The 13,987-nt window shown below is 49.9% G+C and overlaps 1 protein-coding gene across 3 annotated transcripts in view; it reads left to right on the top strand.

The window, feature by feature from the left end:
• The window catches only part of LOC139531480 (nuclear receptor coactivator 2-like), a 192,283-nt gene that overhangs the window by 42,014 nt on the left and 136,282 nt on the right, over nt 1-13,987 (top strand). For all 3 annotated transcript variants that reach the window (XM_071327957.1, XM_071327959.1, XM_071327960.1), the window contains exon 2: nt 7,861-7,941. The gene's annotated coding sequence lies outside the window, so the exon portion shown is untranslated. The remainder of the gene's footprint in view (nt 1-7,860; nt 7,942-13,987) is intronic.

The following is a 13,987-nucleotide window of genomic DNA, read 5'->3' on the forward strand; positions in this document are numbered from 1 at the left end:
AGCTGACTGAGGGGACTCTATGGTCAGAACCAGCTGGCTGAGGGGACTCTATGGTCAGAACCAGCTGACTGAGGGGACTCTATGATCAGAACCAGCTGACTGAGGGGACTCTATGGTCAGAACCAGCTGACTGAGGGGACTCTATGGTCAGAACCAGCTGACTGAGGGGACTCTATGGTCAGAACCAGCTGACTGAGGGGACTCTATGGTCAGAACCAGCTGACTGAGGGGACTCTATGGTCAGAACCAGCTGACTGAGGGGACTCTATGGTCAGAACCAGCTGACTGAGGGGACTCTGGTCAGAACCAGCTGACTGAGGGGACTCTATGGTCAGAACCAGCTGACTGAGGGGACTCTATGGTCAGAACCAGCTGACTGAGGGGACTCTATGGTCAGAACCAGCTGGCTGAGGGGACTCTATGGTCAGAACCAGCTGACTGAGGGGACTCTATGGTCAGAACCAGCTGGCTGAGGGGACTCTATGGTCAGAACCAGCTGACTGAGGGGACTCTATGGTCAGAACCAGCTGGCTGAGGGGACTCTATGGTCAGAACCAGCTGACTGAGGGGACTCTATGGTCAGAACCAGCTGACTGAGGGGACTCTATGGTCAGAACCAGCTGACTGAGGGGACTCTATGGTCAGAACCAGCTGACTGAGGGGACTCTGGTCAGAACCAGCTGACTGAGGGGACTCTATGGTCAGAACCAGCTGACTGAGGGGACTCTATGGTCAGAACCAGCTGACTGAGGGGACTCTATGGTCAGAACCAGCTGACTGAGGGGACTCTATGGTCAGAACCAGCTGGCTGAGGGGACTCTATGGTCAGAACCAGCTGACTGAGGGGACTCTATGGTCAGAACCAGCTGACTGAGGGGACTCTATGGTCAGAACCAGCTGACTGAGGGGACTCTATGGTCAGAACCAGCTGGCCGAGGGGACTCTATGGTCAGAACCAGCTGACTGAGGGGACTCTATGGTCAGAACCAGCTGACTGAGGGGACTCTATGGTCAGAACCAGCTGACTGAGGGGACTCTATGGTCAGAACCAGCTGACTGAGGGGACTCTATGGTCAGAACCAGCTGACTGAGGGGACTCTATGGTCAGAACCAGCTGACTGAGGGGACTCTATGGTCAGAACCAGCTGACTGAGGGGACTCTATGGTCAGAACCAGCTGACTGAGGGGACTCTATGGTCAGAACCAGCTGACTGAGGGGACTCTATGGTCAGAACCAGCTGACTGAGGGGACTCTATGGTCAGAACCAGCTGACTGAGGGGACTCTATGGTCAGAACCAGCTGGCTGAGGGGACTCTATGGTCAGAACCAGCTGGCTGAGGGGACTCTATGGTCAGAACCAGCTGGCTGAGGGGACTCTATGGTCAGAACCAGCTGGCTGAGGGGACTCTATGGTCAGAACCAGCTGGCTGAGGGGACTCTATGGTCAGAACCAGCTGGCTGAGGGGACTCTATGGTCAGAACCAGCTGGCTGAGGGGACTCTATGGTCAGAACCAGCTGACTGAGGGGACTCTATGGTCAGAACCAGCTGACTGAGGGGACTCTGGTCAGAACCAGCTGACTGAAGGGACTCTATGGTCAGAACTAGCTGACTGAGGGGACTCTATGGTCAGAACCAGCTGACTGAAGGGACTCTATGGTCAGAACCAGCTGACTGAGGGGACTCTATGGTCAGAACCAGCTGGCTGAGGGGACTCTATGATCAGAACCAGCTGACTGAGGGGACTCTATGGTCAGAACCAGCTGGCTGAGGGGACTCTATGGTCAGAACCAGCTGACTGAGGGGACTCTATGGTCAGAACTAGCTGACTGAGGGGACTCTATGGTCAGAACCAGCTGACTGAGGGGACTCTATGGTCAGAACCAGCTGACTGAGGGGACTCTATGGTCAGAACCAGCTGACTGAGGGGACTCTATGGTCAGAACCAGCTGACTGAGGGGACTCTATGGTCAGAACTAGCTGACTGAGGGGACTCTATGGTCAGAACCAGCTGACTGAGGGGACTCTATGATCAGAACCAGCTGACTGAGGGGACTCTGGTCAGAACCAGCTGACCGAGGGGACTCTATGATCAGAACCAGCTGACCGAGGGGACTCTATGGTCAGAACCAGCTGACCGAGGGGACTCTATGGTCAGAACCAGCTGACCGAGGGGACTCTATGGTCAGAACCAGCTGACCGAGGGGACTCTATGGTCAGAACCAGCTGACCGAGGGGACTCTATGGTCAGAACCAGCTGACCGAGGGGACTCTATGGTCAGAACCAGCTGACCGATGGGACTCTATGGTCAGAACCAGCTGACCGAGGGGACTCTATGGTCAGAACCAGCTGACCGAGGGGACTCTATGGTCAGAACCAGCTGACCGAGGGGACTCTATGGTCAGAACCAGCTGACCGAGGGGACTCTATGGTCAGAACCAGCTGACCGAGGGGACTCTATGGTCAGAACCAGCTGACTGAGGGGACTCTATGGTCAGAACCAGCTGACTGAGGGGACTCTATGGTCAGAACCAGCTGACTGAGGGGACTCTATGGTCAGAACCAGCTGGCTGAGGGGACTCTATGGTCAGAACCAGCTGACTGAGGGGACTCTATGGTCAGAACCAGCTGACTGAGGGGACTCTATGGTCAGAACCAGCTGACTGAGGGGACTCTATGGTCAGAACTAGCTGACTGAGGGGACTCTATGGTCAGAACCAGCTGACTGAGGGGACTCTATGGTCAGAACCAGCTGACTGAGGGGACTCTATGGTCAGAACCAGCTGACTGAGGGGACTCTATGGTCAGAACCAGCTGACTGAGGGGACTCTATGGTCAGAACCAGCTGACTGAGGGGACTCTATGGTCAGAACCAGCTGACTGAGGGGACTCTGGTCAGAACCAGCTGACTGAGGGGACTCTATGATCAGAACCAGCTGGCTGAGGGGACTCTTCTCTTGACATTTGATGGCTTAGGAATTGTCACTTGTTTCTAAATTATTATAACATTTGGTGAATCCTTTTGTGGATATTAATCAGAATAGGGAAGTGATCTAATTCCTGCCCTGTATGCGTTGTTTGGAGTTTCTCTGTACCATGGTGATGCTCTAACAGAATTCCGCATGCAATGTTTCAGTCCCATTTGTCAAATGTTTCACTGCCATATAGTGGACCCCACACTTCACTGCCATATAGTGGACCCCACACTTCACTGCCATATAGTGGACCCCACACTTCACTGCCATATAGTGGACCCCACACTTCACTGCCATATAGTGGACCCCACACTTCACTGCCATATAGTGGACCCCACACTTCACTGCCATATAGTGGACCCCACACTTCACTGCCATATAGTGGACCCCACACTTCACTGCCATATAGTGGACCCCACACTTCACTGCCATATAGTGGACCCCACACTTCACTGCCATATAGTGGACCCCACACTTCACTGTCATATAGTGGACCCCACACTTCACTGCCGTATAGTGGACCCCACACTTCACTGTCGTATAGTGGACCCCACACTTCACTGCCATATAGTGGACCCCACACTTCACTGTCATATAGTGGACCCCACACTTCACTGCCGTATAGTGGACCCCACACTTCACTGTCGTATAGTGGACCCCACACTTCACTGTCGTATAGTGGACCCCACACTTCACTGCCGTATAGTGGACCCCACACTTCACTGCCATATAGTGGACCCCACACTGCCGTATAATGGACCCCACACTTCACTGCCATATAGTGGACCCCACACTGCCATATAGTGGACCCCACACTTCACTGCCATGTAGCGGACCCCACACTTCACTGCCGTATAGTGGACCCCACACTGCCGTATAATGGACCCCACACTTCACTGCCATATAATGGACCCCACACTTCACTGTCGTATAGTGGACCCCACACTTCACTGCCGTATAGTGGACCCCACACTTCACTGCCGTATAGTGGACCCCACACTGCCGTATAATGGACCCCACACTTCACTGCCATATAGTGGACCCCACACTGCCATATAGTGGACCCCACACTTCACTGCCATGTAGCGGACCCCACACTTCACTGCCGTATAGTGGACCCCACACTGCCGTATAGTGGACCCCACACTTCACTGCCATATAATGGACCCCACACTTCACTGCCGTATAGTGGACCCCACACTGCCATATAGTGGACCCCATACCTCACTGCCATATAGCGGACCCCACACTTCACTGCCGTATAGTGGACCCCACACTGCCGTATAATGGACCCCACACTTCACTGCCATATAGCGGACCCCACACTTCACTGCCGTATAGTGGACCCCACACTGCCGTATAATGGACCCCACACTGCCGTATAATGGACCCCACACTGCCATATAATGGACCCCACACTTCACTGCCATATAGCGGACCCCACACTTCACTGCCGTATAGCGGACCCCACACTTCACTGCCGTATAGCGGACCCCACACTTCACTGCCATATAATGGACCCCACACTTCACTGCCGTATAGTGGACCCCACACTGCCATATAGTGGACCCCACACTTCACTGCCATATAGCGGACCCCACACTTCACTGCCGTATAGTGGACCCCACACTGCCGTATAATGGACCCCACACTTCACTGCCATATAGTGGACCCCACACTTCACTGCCATATAGTGGACCCCACACTTCACTGCCATATAGTGGACCCCACACTGCCGTATAGTGGACCCCACACTTCACTGCCGTATAGTGGACCCCACACTGCCATATAGTGGACCCCACACTGCCATATAGTGGACCCCACACTGCCATATAGTGGACCCCACACTGCCATATAGCGGACCCAACACTTCACTGCCATATAGTGGTATTGGTTCTATTATTGATTAAAGTATTTTGATTGGTTCGTCTGATTTAGTAGATGGTTTCATGGCAGAGAAACCCCTCCTTGCTTTGTCTTTCAGTTCATTTAAAGCTTTATTGGCAGCAAGTGAAATAAACAAAAGGCAAAACAATATCAACAAAAAACAATTAGAGATTATCAGTAAAATTTCTCTCTCCGCTCCGCTCCGCTCCTCTCCTCTCCTCTCCTCTCCTCTCCTCTCCTCTCTCTCATGCCCTTGGAGGAATATACTGTGCCACTGCCATTGCCTCTGTGGTATATGTCAGATGCTCTGTGTCACCTGGCTGTTCTCCCATCTCATTGGTGGCTGGTGTGACAAGGTTCCTGAGGGGCAGAGGGATGGGGGGGGAGAGAGAGCAGAGAGAAGGAACAGCAGTTTCCTCTTTTTGAAAATTGTCTCGACTGCATTGATCTGGAGCAGATTTATTTAGGAGTAAAAGGCAGAGATCCCAAAAGGCACCCTATTCCCTATATAGTGCACTACTTTAGGCCAGGGCCCTATGGCACCCTATTCCCTATATATAGTGTACTCTCCCATATTTTATTTTTTTATTTTTATATAAACTTTATTTAACTAGGCAAGTCAGTTAAGATCAAAATCTTACTTACAATGACGGCCTCCCCCGGCCAAACCCTCCTCTAACCGGGACGACGCTGGGTCAATTGTGCGTCGCCCTACGAGACTCCCGATTACGGCCGGTTGTGATAGAGCCCGGGATCGAACCAGGGTCTGTAGTGACGCCTCTAGCGCTGAGATGCAGTGCCTTAGACCGCTGTGCCACTCTGGAGATATGGGCCCTCGTCTAAAGTAGTGCACTATGTAGGGAATAGGGTGCCATAGGGCTCTGGTCTAAAGTAGTGCACTATATAGGGAATAGGGTGCCATTTGGGACCTCCACAGAGCTTCTACTTCACTACATACTGTAGTTGGTATAAGAGAGCCTAGTAGTCCTCTGGGACTCCCCTCCCCTCCAGCTTCTCATCCACTTGGCTGGTGTTAGAAGTTAACACAGACCACAAAGCAAATCAGGGGGAGAAAAATAGGTTTATTCAAAGAGAACAAATCATAGTTCATATATGGCTCCCTAGTGGCGCTGCGGTCTAAGGCATTGCATCTCTGTGCTTGAGGCGTCACTACAATCCCTGGTTCTATTCCAGGCTGTATCACAACCCGGCCGTGATTGGGAGTCCCACCGGGCGGCGCACAATTGGCCCAGCGCTGTCCGGGTTTGCCGGATTAGGCCGTCATTGTAAGTAAGAATTTGTTCTTAACTGACTTGCCGAGTTAAATAAAGGTTTAACGTTATTTTATTTATTAAAATTGTTGTTAAGCTGGGAAGTAGATGGTCATTCTTCCCTGTTCTCAATGTCTTCTCCACAGAACAAAGAGAACAGGATGGAATTTATAACCCAACCCTAGCCTGTGGTTGGCCAATTAGAATACCTTGCAATAAAATTGGGGCCAATGGCCAAATACCAAGTATCTCGTTTCAGGCTCAATGTATAGACAATTCGGACCAATGAGAACTTGCCAGATGTAGCTATGAGTCCCGGACTGAAATTCCTCCTGTGTCTCTGACCCATTAATCATTAGTTCCCCATTACAGAAAAACAACTATTTCCATTGATTGTTAAGTCCCTCTTGACCTTTAGTCCTCTTGACCTTTAGTCCTCTTGACCTTTAGTCCTCTGCGTTGTGTATTTATCTTGACATATTCTTACACCGGGATACAGAAGTGTGTTTAACACCTGAAACACACACACACACACACACACACACACACACACACACACACACACACACACACACACACACACACACACACACACACACACACACACACACACACACACACACACACACACACACACACACACACACACACACACACACACACACACACACACACACGGGGCTGAGCCTGAACATTAGATCTTACACTGACAGGGGCTTGGACTTCGACTGTTGTGGTCAAATCAGATGTCATTGCAGTCAACTTTGGAATTGCAGTCAACTTTGGAACTGATTCATTATATTTATCACAAACTGATTCATTATATTTATGAGTTTAAGACCATTTAACTGTCAGTGTTCTGTTGAGGGTTTAAGAGCATTTAACTGTCCCTCAGTGTTCTGCTGAAGGTTTAAGAGCATTTAACTGTCAGTGTTCTGTTGAAGGTTTAAGAGCATTTAACTGTCCCTCAGTGTTCTGCTGAAGGTTTAAGAGCATTTAACTGTCAGTGTTCTGTTGAAGGTTTAAGAGCATTTAACTGTCCCTCAGTGTTCTGCTGAAGGTTTAAGAGCATTTAACTGTCAGTGTTCTGCTGAGGGTTTAAGAGCATTTAACTGTCAGTGTTCTGCTGAAGGTTTAAGAGCATTTAACTGTCAGTGTTCTGCCGAGGGTTTAAGAGCATTTAACTGTCCCTCAGTGTTCTGTTGAGGGTTTAAGAGCATTTAACTGTCCCTCAGTGTTCTGCTGAGGGTTTAAGAGCATTTAACTGTCAGTGTTCTGCCGAGGGTTTTAACTATCCCTCAGTTCTGCCGAGGGTTTTAACTATCCCTCATTTAACTATCCCTCAGTGTTCTCTATCAACCTAATGAACCTGTATTTCAAGTCAAAACTACCATGATGTGAAACCGTGACTGTGTGTTTCTTGCCGGGGGGGGATGAGATGGATGACGCACTCAGCTGAGGCTGTTTGAGTGGTTCAAGTAGTCTACAGTTTGATTAGATAATGGCTTTCTGACAGTCACCAAATTATCAGTGGTGTCGAAAGCTGTGTGTAGTCAGCTGTTCCTTCCCTTTTGTCAAATCAAATCTTTAGAGTTTCTCAATTAACCTGATTTACCAGTGTTAACACAAGTCAAGAAACGTGTGTGTGTGTGTGTGTGTGTGTGTGTGTGTGTGTGTGTGTGTGTGTAACCCCGACTAACAGTGTGTCTTCCTGTCTGGTCACTAGGTAGAAGAGGTGGATGAAGGGTTGCCCTCCCAGCAGCCATGATGCCCTGAAGAGCTGACTGGAGTCTGGTCTAGAACCGAGGTGACATACACACACTGAGACGCGCATGCGCGCGCACACACAGCGAAAGACACGCACACACGCGCAGACATACAACGTGACACGCTTACACACACACACACACACACACACACACACACACACACACACCGAGACACACACATATTCCCTTGAAGAATCCTGGGATGCACAGTGTCCTATTTTTTACTTGTGTGTTTACTGGCAGTCTTAACCTTGTACAAAATTACTGGCCGTTAACTGCTCTGTCTCACACACTTCTGTCGTGGACGTGTTCTCTTTCAGTCGAGTCGGTTCGACATCTCACTATGGGACACGCCCTCTTTTGCGGGTCATTGGTTGAAGGCATGATTTGAATAAGGCTAACAGGCAAATCAGAGCTTTATGGATGTAATCACCCCTCCCCCGTGTGTCTATATATCACCCTGCTCTGCTCTGATTTCCTCATTCTTCACCTCTTCACGAGTCTATTTGGTTACTAGCCCTCAACTTCACCTGTTCCTTTCGGTGTGGGTTAACCACCGCGCCAGGGAGCATTGAGTGGCTTATTTTCTGCTGACTTCAGCTTCACTTTATAGAGTGAAGTTAGCTTGTTAGCCACGCTGTTTGTTGTCAGGTAGCTACAGTACACCGCTTGCCTGCCCTACACACATTTGCCATTGTTAGCTAGCTAGCTCCACTGCTTTAGCATCCCGCTAATATCAGATTCCACACACATTTTAGCTACTTCTACCCGGAGTCTCTAGCTCTCCGTCGGCTCCCATCGTTCGGGGTTAGCTAGCTGAACTCTTGAGTGTCTTGGCTATTACGTAAACTCACGTAAACTCGTACATCGCCTTGGTCCGTACAAATGCCCATATTTTTGCGCCCCAAAAACGTAATACTTCCAGATCAACTGTAATGTCAATACCATTGTAAAGCACAATTTCTCCCCTTTCCAACAGAATCAATTACATGACTTAAACGCTGCCCGTTTCTGCATAATTCAAGCAGGCAATGAGCCCCGTCGGGTCTTTTTAAAAATGCCGGGTGGGGAAGCGAAACTAATGCGTGATAGTGAGAAGGAGAGGTGTTGTGTGGGAAAATTGCTTTTTTTCACTCGATCTGTCCAACTTATCACCTTATCGCCTCTAAAATGTAAATAAAACACTATAAAGAGTTTATATAATGTCTGATTACATACCTATTTGAAGGTTTGTGTCGAATTTGAATCGGGTTTTTAGGGCGGTGCTAAAGTGACTTAGAAGTAAACAGCGGCTTTGAGAATGATGATCGCATGCAATGATGACGCAAAAAATGCCTAGGTATCCCCCCTTACCCCCGTCACTGTCCATTTCTTGATTTTAAAGGATTAGAGAAGTGCTACACCTGGTGGAGAGAGATTGTAAGACAGAAATAGTTGCTTTATGCGTGCTGTACGTTACGCATGACACGTCACGATGTAACGGAGGGTCCGTTTTTTTCAACTTTTCTCCAACACTATAGAGCCATTACCATGTCGATCAACGCTTGAATAGAAACCTAGTTCACACCCCAGATTTTGAAGTCAACACAGTCGCTACAGTCCCATTAGTTTTCTTTGTAGCCTCGTTTGAATGTCGCGGTTGCGCACATTTGTACGGAATGGGGTGAGTTTACGTTAGTGGGTTAATGGCATAAACACCCATTTGGTTTGTGTGACTAGCACGAGCTGTTCATTCTTCAGTGTGTTATCCCACCATTTGAAGCACCATTCCTTTTACATTCCCCTGTGAAGGATAACTGAGCAGTTCATTGTACCTCAAGTTAGTTGGTTTACACACCGAGTCGGCACTTGGTATGTCACGCTACGGCTGGTTGATCTGCGTGGACACTTGATCTCAGGCGGCGGAGCACACAGGCCAGCTGTTGTCGCACCTGCCCGCTCTAGGCTTCAGGATAAATCACCTGCCCGCTCTAGGCTTCAGGATAAATCACCTGCCCGCTCTAGGCTTCAGGATAAATCACCTGCTCGCTCTAGGCTTCAGGATAAATCACCTGCCCACTTTAGGCTTCAGGATAAATCACCTGCCCACTCTAGGCTTCAGGATAAATCACCTGCCCACTCTAGGCTTCAGGATAAATCACCTGCCCGCTCTAGGCTTCAGGATAAATCACATGCCCACTCTAGGCTTCAGGATAAATCACCTGCCCACTAGGCTTCAGGATAAATCACCTGCCCGCTCTAGGCTTCAGGATAAACCACCTGCCCGCTCTAGGCTTCAGGATAAATCACCTGCCCACTCTAGGCTTCAGGATAAATCACCTGCCCGCTTCAGGATAAATCACCTGCCCGCTTCAGGATAAACCACCTGCCCGCTCTAGGCTTCAGGATAAATCACCTGCCCGCTTCAGGATAAATCACCTGCCCGCTCTAGGCTTCAGGATAAATCACCTGCCCGCTCTAGGCTTCAGGATAAATCACCTGCTCGCTCTAGGCTTCAGGATAAATCACCTGCCCGCTCTAGGCTTCAGGATAAATCACCTGCCCGCTCTAGGCTTCAGGATAAATCACCTGCCCGCTCTAGGCTTCAGGATAAATCACCTGCCCATTCTAGGCTTCAGGATAAATCACCTGCCCGCTCTAGGCTTCAGGATAAATCACCTGCCCACTCTATGCTTCAGGATAAATCACCTGCCCACTCTAGGCTTCAGGATAAATCACCTGCCCGCTCTAGGCTTCAGGATAAACCACCTGCCCGCTCTAGGCTTCAGGATAAATCACCTGCCCGCTTCAGGATAAATCACCTGCCCGCTCTAGGCTTCAGGATAAATCACCTGCCCGCTCTAGGCTTCAGGATAAATCACCTGCTCGCTCTAGGCTTCAGGATAAATCACCTGCCCACTCTAGGCTTCAGGATAAATCACCTGCCCGCTCTAGGCTTCAGGATAAATCACCTGCCCGCTCTAGGCTTCAGGATAAATCACCTGCCCATTCTAGGCTTCAGGATAAATCACCTGCCCGCTCTAGGCTTCAGGATAAATCACCTGCCCACTCTATGCTTCAGGATAAATCACCTGCCCACTCTAGGCTTCAGGATAAATCACCTGCCCGCTCTAGGCTTCAGGATAAACCACCTGCCCGCTCTAGGCTTCAATATAAATCACCTGCCCGCTCTAGGCTTCAGGATAAATCACCTGCCCGCTCTAGGCTTCAGGATAAACCACCTGCCCGCTTCAGGATAAACCACCTGCCCACTCTAGGCTTCAGGATAAATCACCTGCCCGCTCTAGGCTTCAGGATAAATCACCTGCTCACTCTAGGCTTCAGGATAAATCACCTGCCCGCTCTAGGCTTCAGGATAAATCACCTGCCCGCTCTAGGCTTCAGGATAAATCACCTGCTCACTCTAGGCTTCAGGATAAATCACCTGCCCGCTCTGGGCTTCAGGATAAATCACCTGCCCGCTCTGGGCTTCAGGATAAATCACCTGCTCGCTCTAGGCTTCAGGATAAATCACCTGCCCGCTCTAGGCTTCAGGATAAATCACCTGCCCGCTCTGGGCTTCAGAATAAATCACCTGCTCGCTCTGGGCTTCAGGATAAATCACCTGCCCGCTCTGGGCTTCAGGATAAACCACCTGCCCGCTCTAGGCTTCAGGATAAACCACCTGCCCGCTCTAGGCTTCAGGATAAATCACCTGCCCGCTCTAGGCTTCAGGATAAATCACCTGCCCGCTCTAGGCTTCAGGATAAACCACCTGCTCGCTCTGGGCTTCAGGATAAATCACCTGCCCGCTCTAGGCTTCAGGATAAATCACCTGCCCGCTCTGGGCTTCAGGATAAATCAACTGCCCGCTCTGGGCTTCAGGATAAATCAACTGCCCGCTCTGGGCTTCAGGATAAATCACCTGCCCGCTCTAGGCTTCAGGATAAATCACCTGCCCGCTCTGGGCTTCAGGATAAATCACCTGCCCGCTCTGGGCTTCAGGATAAATCACCTGCCCGCTCTAGGCTTCAGGATAAATCACCTGCCCGCTCTAGGCTTCAGGATAAATCACCTGCCCGCTCTAGGCTTCAGGATAAATCACCTGCCCGCTCTGGGCTTCAGGATAAATCACCTGCCCGCTCTAGGCTTCAGGATAAATCACCTGCCCACTCTAGGCTTCAGGATAAATCACCTGCCCACTCTAGGATTCAGGATAAATCACCTGCCCGCTCTAGGATTCAGGATAAATCACCTGCCCGCTCTAGGCTTCAGGATAAATCACCTGCCCGCTCTAGGCTTCAGGATAAATCACCTGCCCGCTCTAGGATTCAGGATAAATCACCTGCCCGCTCTAGGATTCAGGATAAATCACCTGCCCACTCTAGGATTCAGGATAAATCACCTGCCCGCTCTAGGATTCAGGATAAATCACCTGCCCGCTTCAGGATAAATCACCTGCCCGCTCTAGGCTTCAGGATAAATCACCTGCCCGCTCTAGGCTTCAGGATAAATCACCTGCCCGCTCTAGGCTTCAGGATAAACCACCTGCCCACTCTAGGCTTCAGGATAAATCACCTGCCCGCTCTAGGCTTCAGGATAAACCAGCCTAAAGCAACATCAGTCACGTACTGGGCTCATGGTCTCCATGATTGTGGTAGTTCTGCTTGGTCTCATGGTCTCCATGATTGTGGTAGTTCTGCTTGGGCTCATGGTCTCCATGATTGTGGTAGTTCTGCTTGGGCTCATGGTCTCCATGATTGTGGTAGTTCTGCTTGGGCTCATGGTCTCCATGATTGTGGTAGTTCTGCTTGGGCTCATGGTCTCCATGATTGTGGTAGTTCTGCTTGGTCTCCTCCTCATGAGAGACTTCCAGTGTTAGGTGACCTCACTCCGCTTGGACCCGTCTCTCTACTGGCACAGGTGCACACTTCTTAATTATTATTATTATTATTATTATTATTATTGTTGTTTTTTCAAATGTAACCTTTATTTTGCTGGACCCCAGGAAGAGTAGCTGCTGCTATGGAAGCAGCCAATGGGGATCCATAATAAACCCCAGGAAGAGTAGCTGCTGCTTTGGCAGCAGCCAATGGGGATCCATAATAAACCCCAGGAAGAGTAGCTGCTGCTTTGGCAGCAGCCAATGGGGATCCATAATAAACCCCAGGAAGAGTAGCTGCTGCTATGGAAGCAGCCAATGGGGATCCATAATAAACCCCAGGAAGAGTAGCTGCTGCTTTGGCAGCAGCCAATGGGGATCCATAATAAACCCCAGGAAGAGTAGCTGCTGCTATGGAAGCAGCCAATGGGGATCCATAATAAATAAATAATCTCCAGTACCAAGGACTGTGTGCACCAGGGAGGGCACAGTAACATCCAGGCGTTACGAAGCCCAACTAGCCAAGTTCACCGTACGCCCTTCGTGGACTGCCCCCATCCCTGTAGTGATTCAACACGTCACTACTCTGCGTGTGAAGGCTCTCCCAGTCGGGAAGTCTCGCGTCAAGAGAGATGGGTCTCTCCAGCATTGGAAGTGCCAATAGACAGAGAGAAGTGGCTCCCGAGTGGCGCAGCGGTCTAAGGCACTGCATCTCAGTGCAAGAGGCATCACTACAGTCCCTAGTTTGAATCCAGGCTGCATCACAACTGGCCGTGATTGGGAGTCCCATAGGGCGGCGCACAATTGGTCCAGTGTCGTCCGGGATTGGCCGGTGTAGGACGTCATTGTAAATAAAGATTTGTTCTTAAACTGACGTGCCTAGTTAAATGAAGGCAGTTTGTACAATTTTAAAAACATTACAATACATTGACAGATTTCACAACACACTGTGTGCCCTCAGGCCCCTACTCCACCACTACCACATCAAATCAAATGTTTATTTGTCACATACACATTGTTAGCAGATGTTAATGCGAGTGTAGAGAACTACTACTAAATCCATGTGTAGGTATAGTGAGCAGGATGGATGAGTTCTATTACTATGTACCACAGCAGGCTTCTCAGAAAACGGACTATTGGCAATCAGGGCGTTTTGTGAGTGTCCCCACAGTGCGATGTCGAACCGAGTCAGTTCTCTGAAGGAGATGAGGGAGAAATCTCAC

The sequence above is a fragment of the Salvelinus alpinus genome, chromosome 10 (genome assembly GCF_045679555.1).
Source record: "Salvelinus alpinus chromosome 10, SLU_Salpinus.1, whole genome shotgun sequence".
Taxonomy (NCBI): Eukaryota; Metazoa; Chordata; class Actinopteri; order Salmoniformes; family Salmonidae; genus Salvelinus; species Salvelinus alpinus.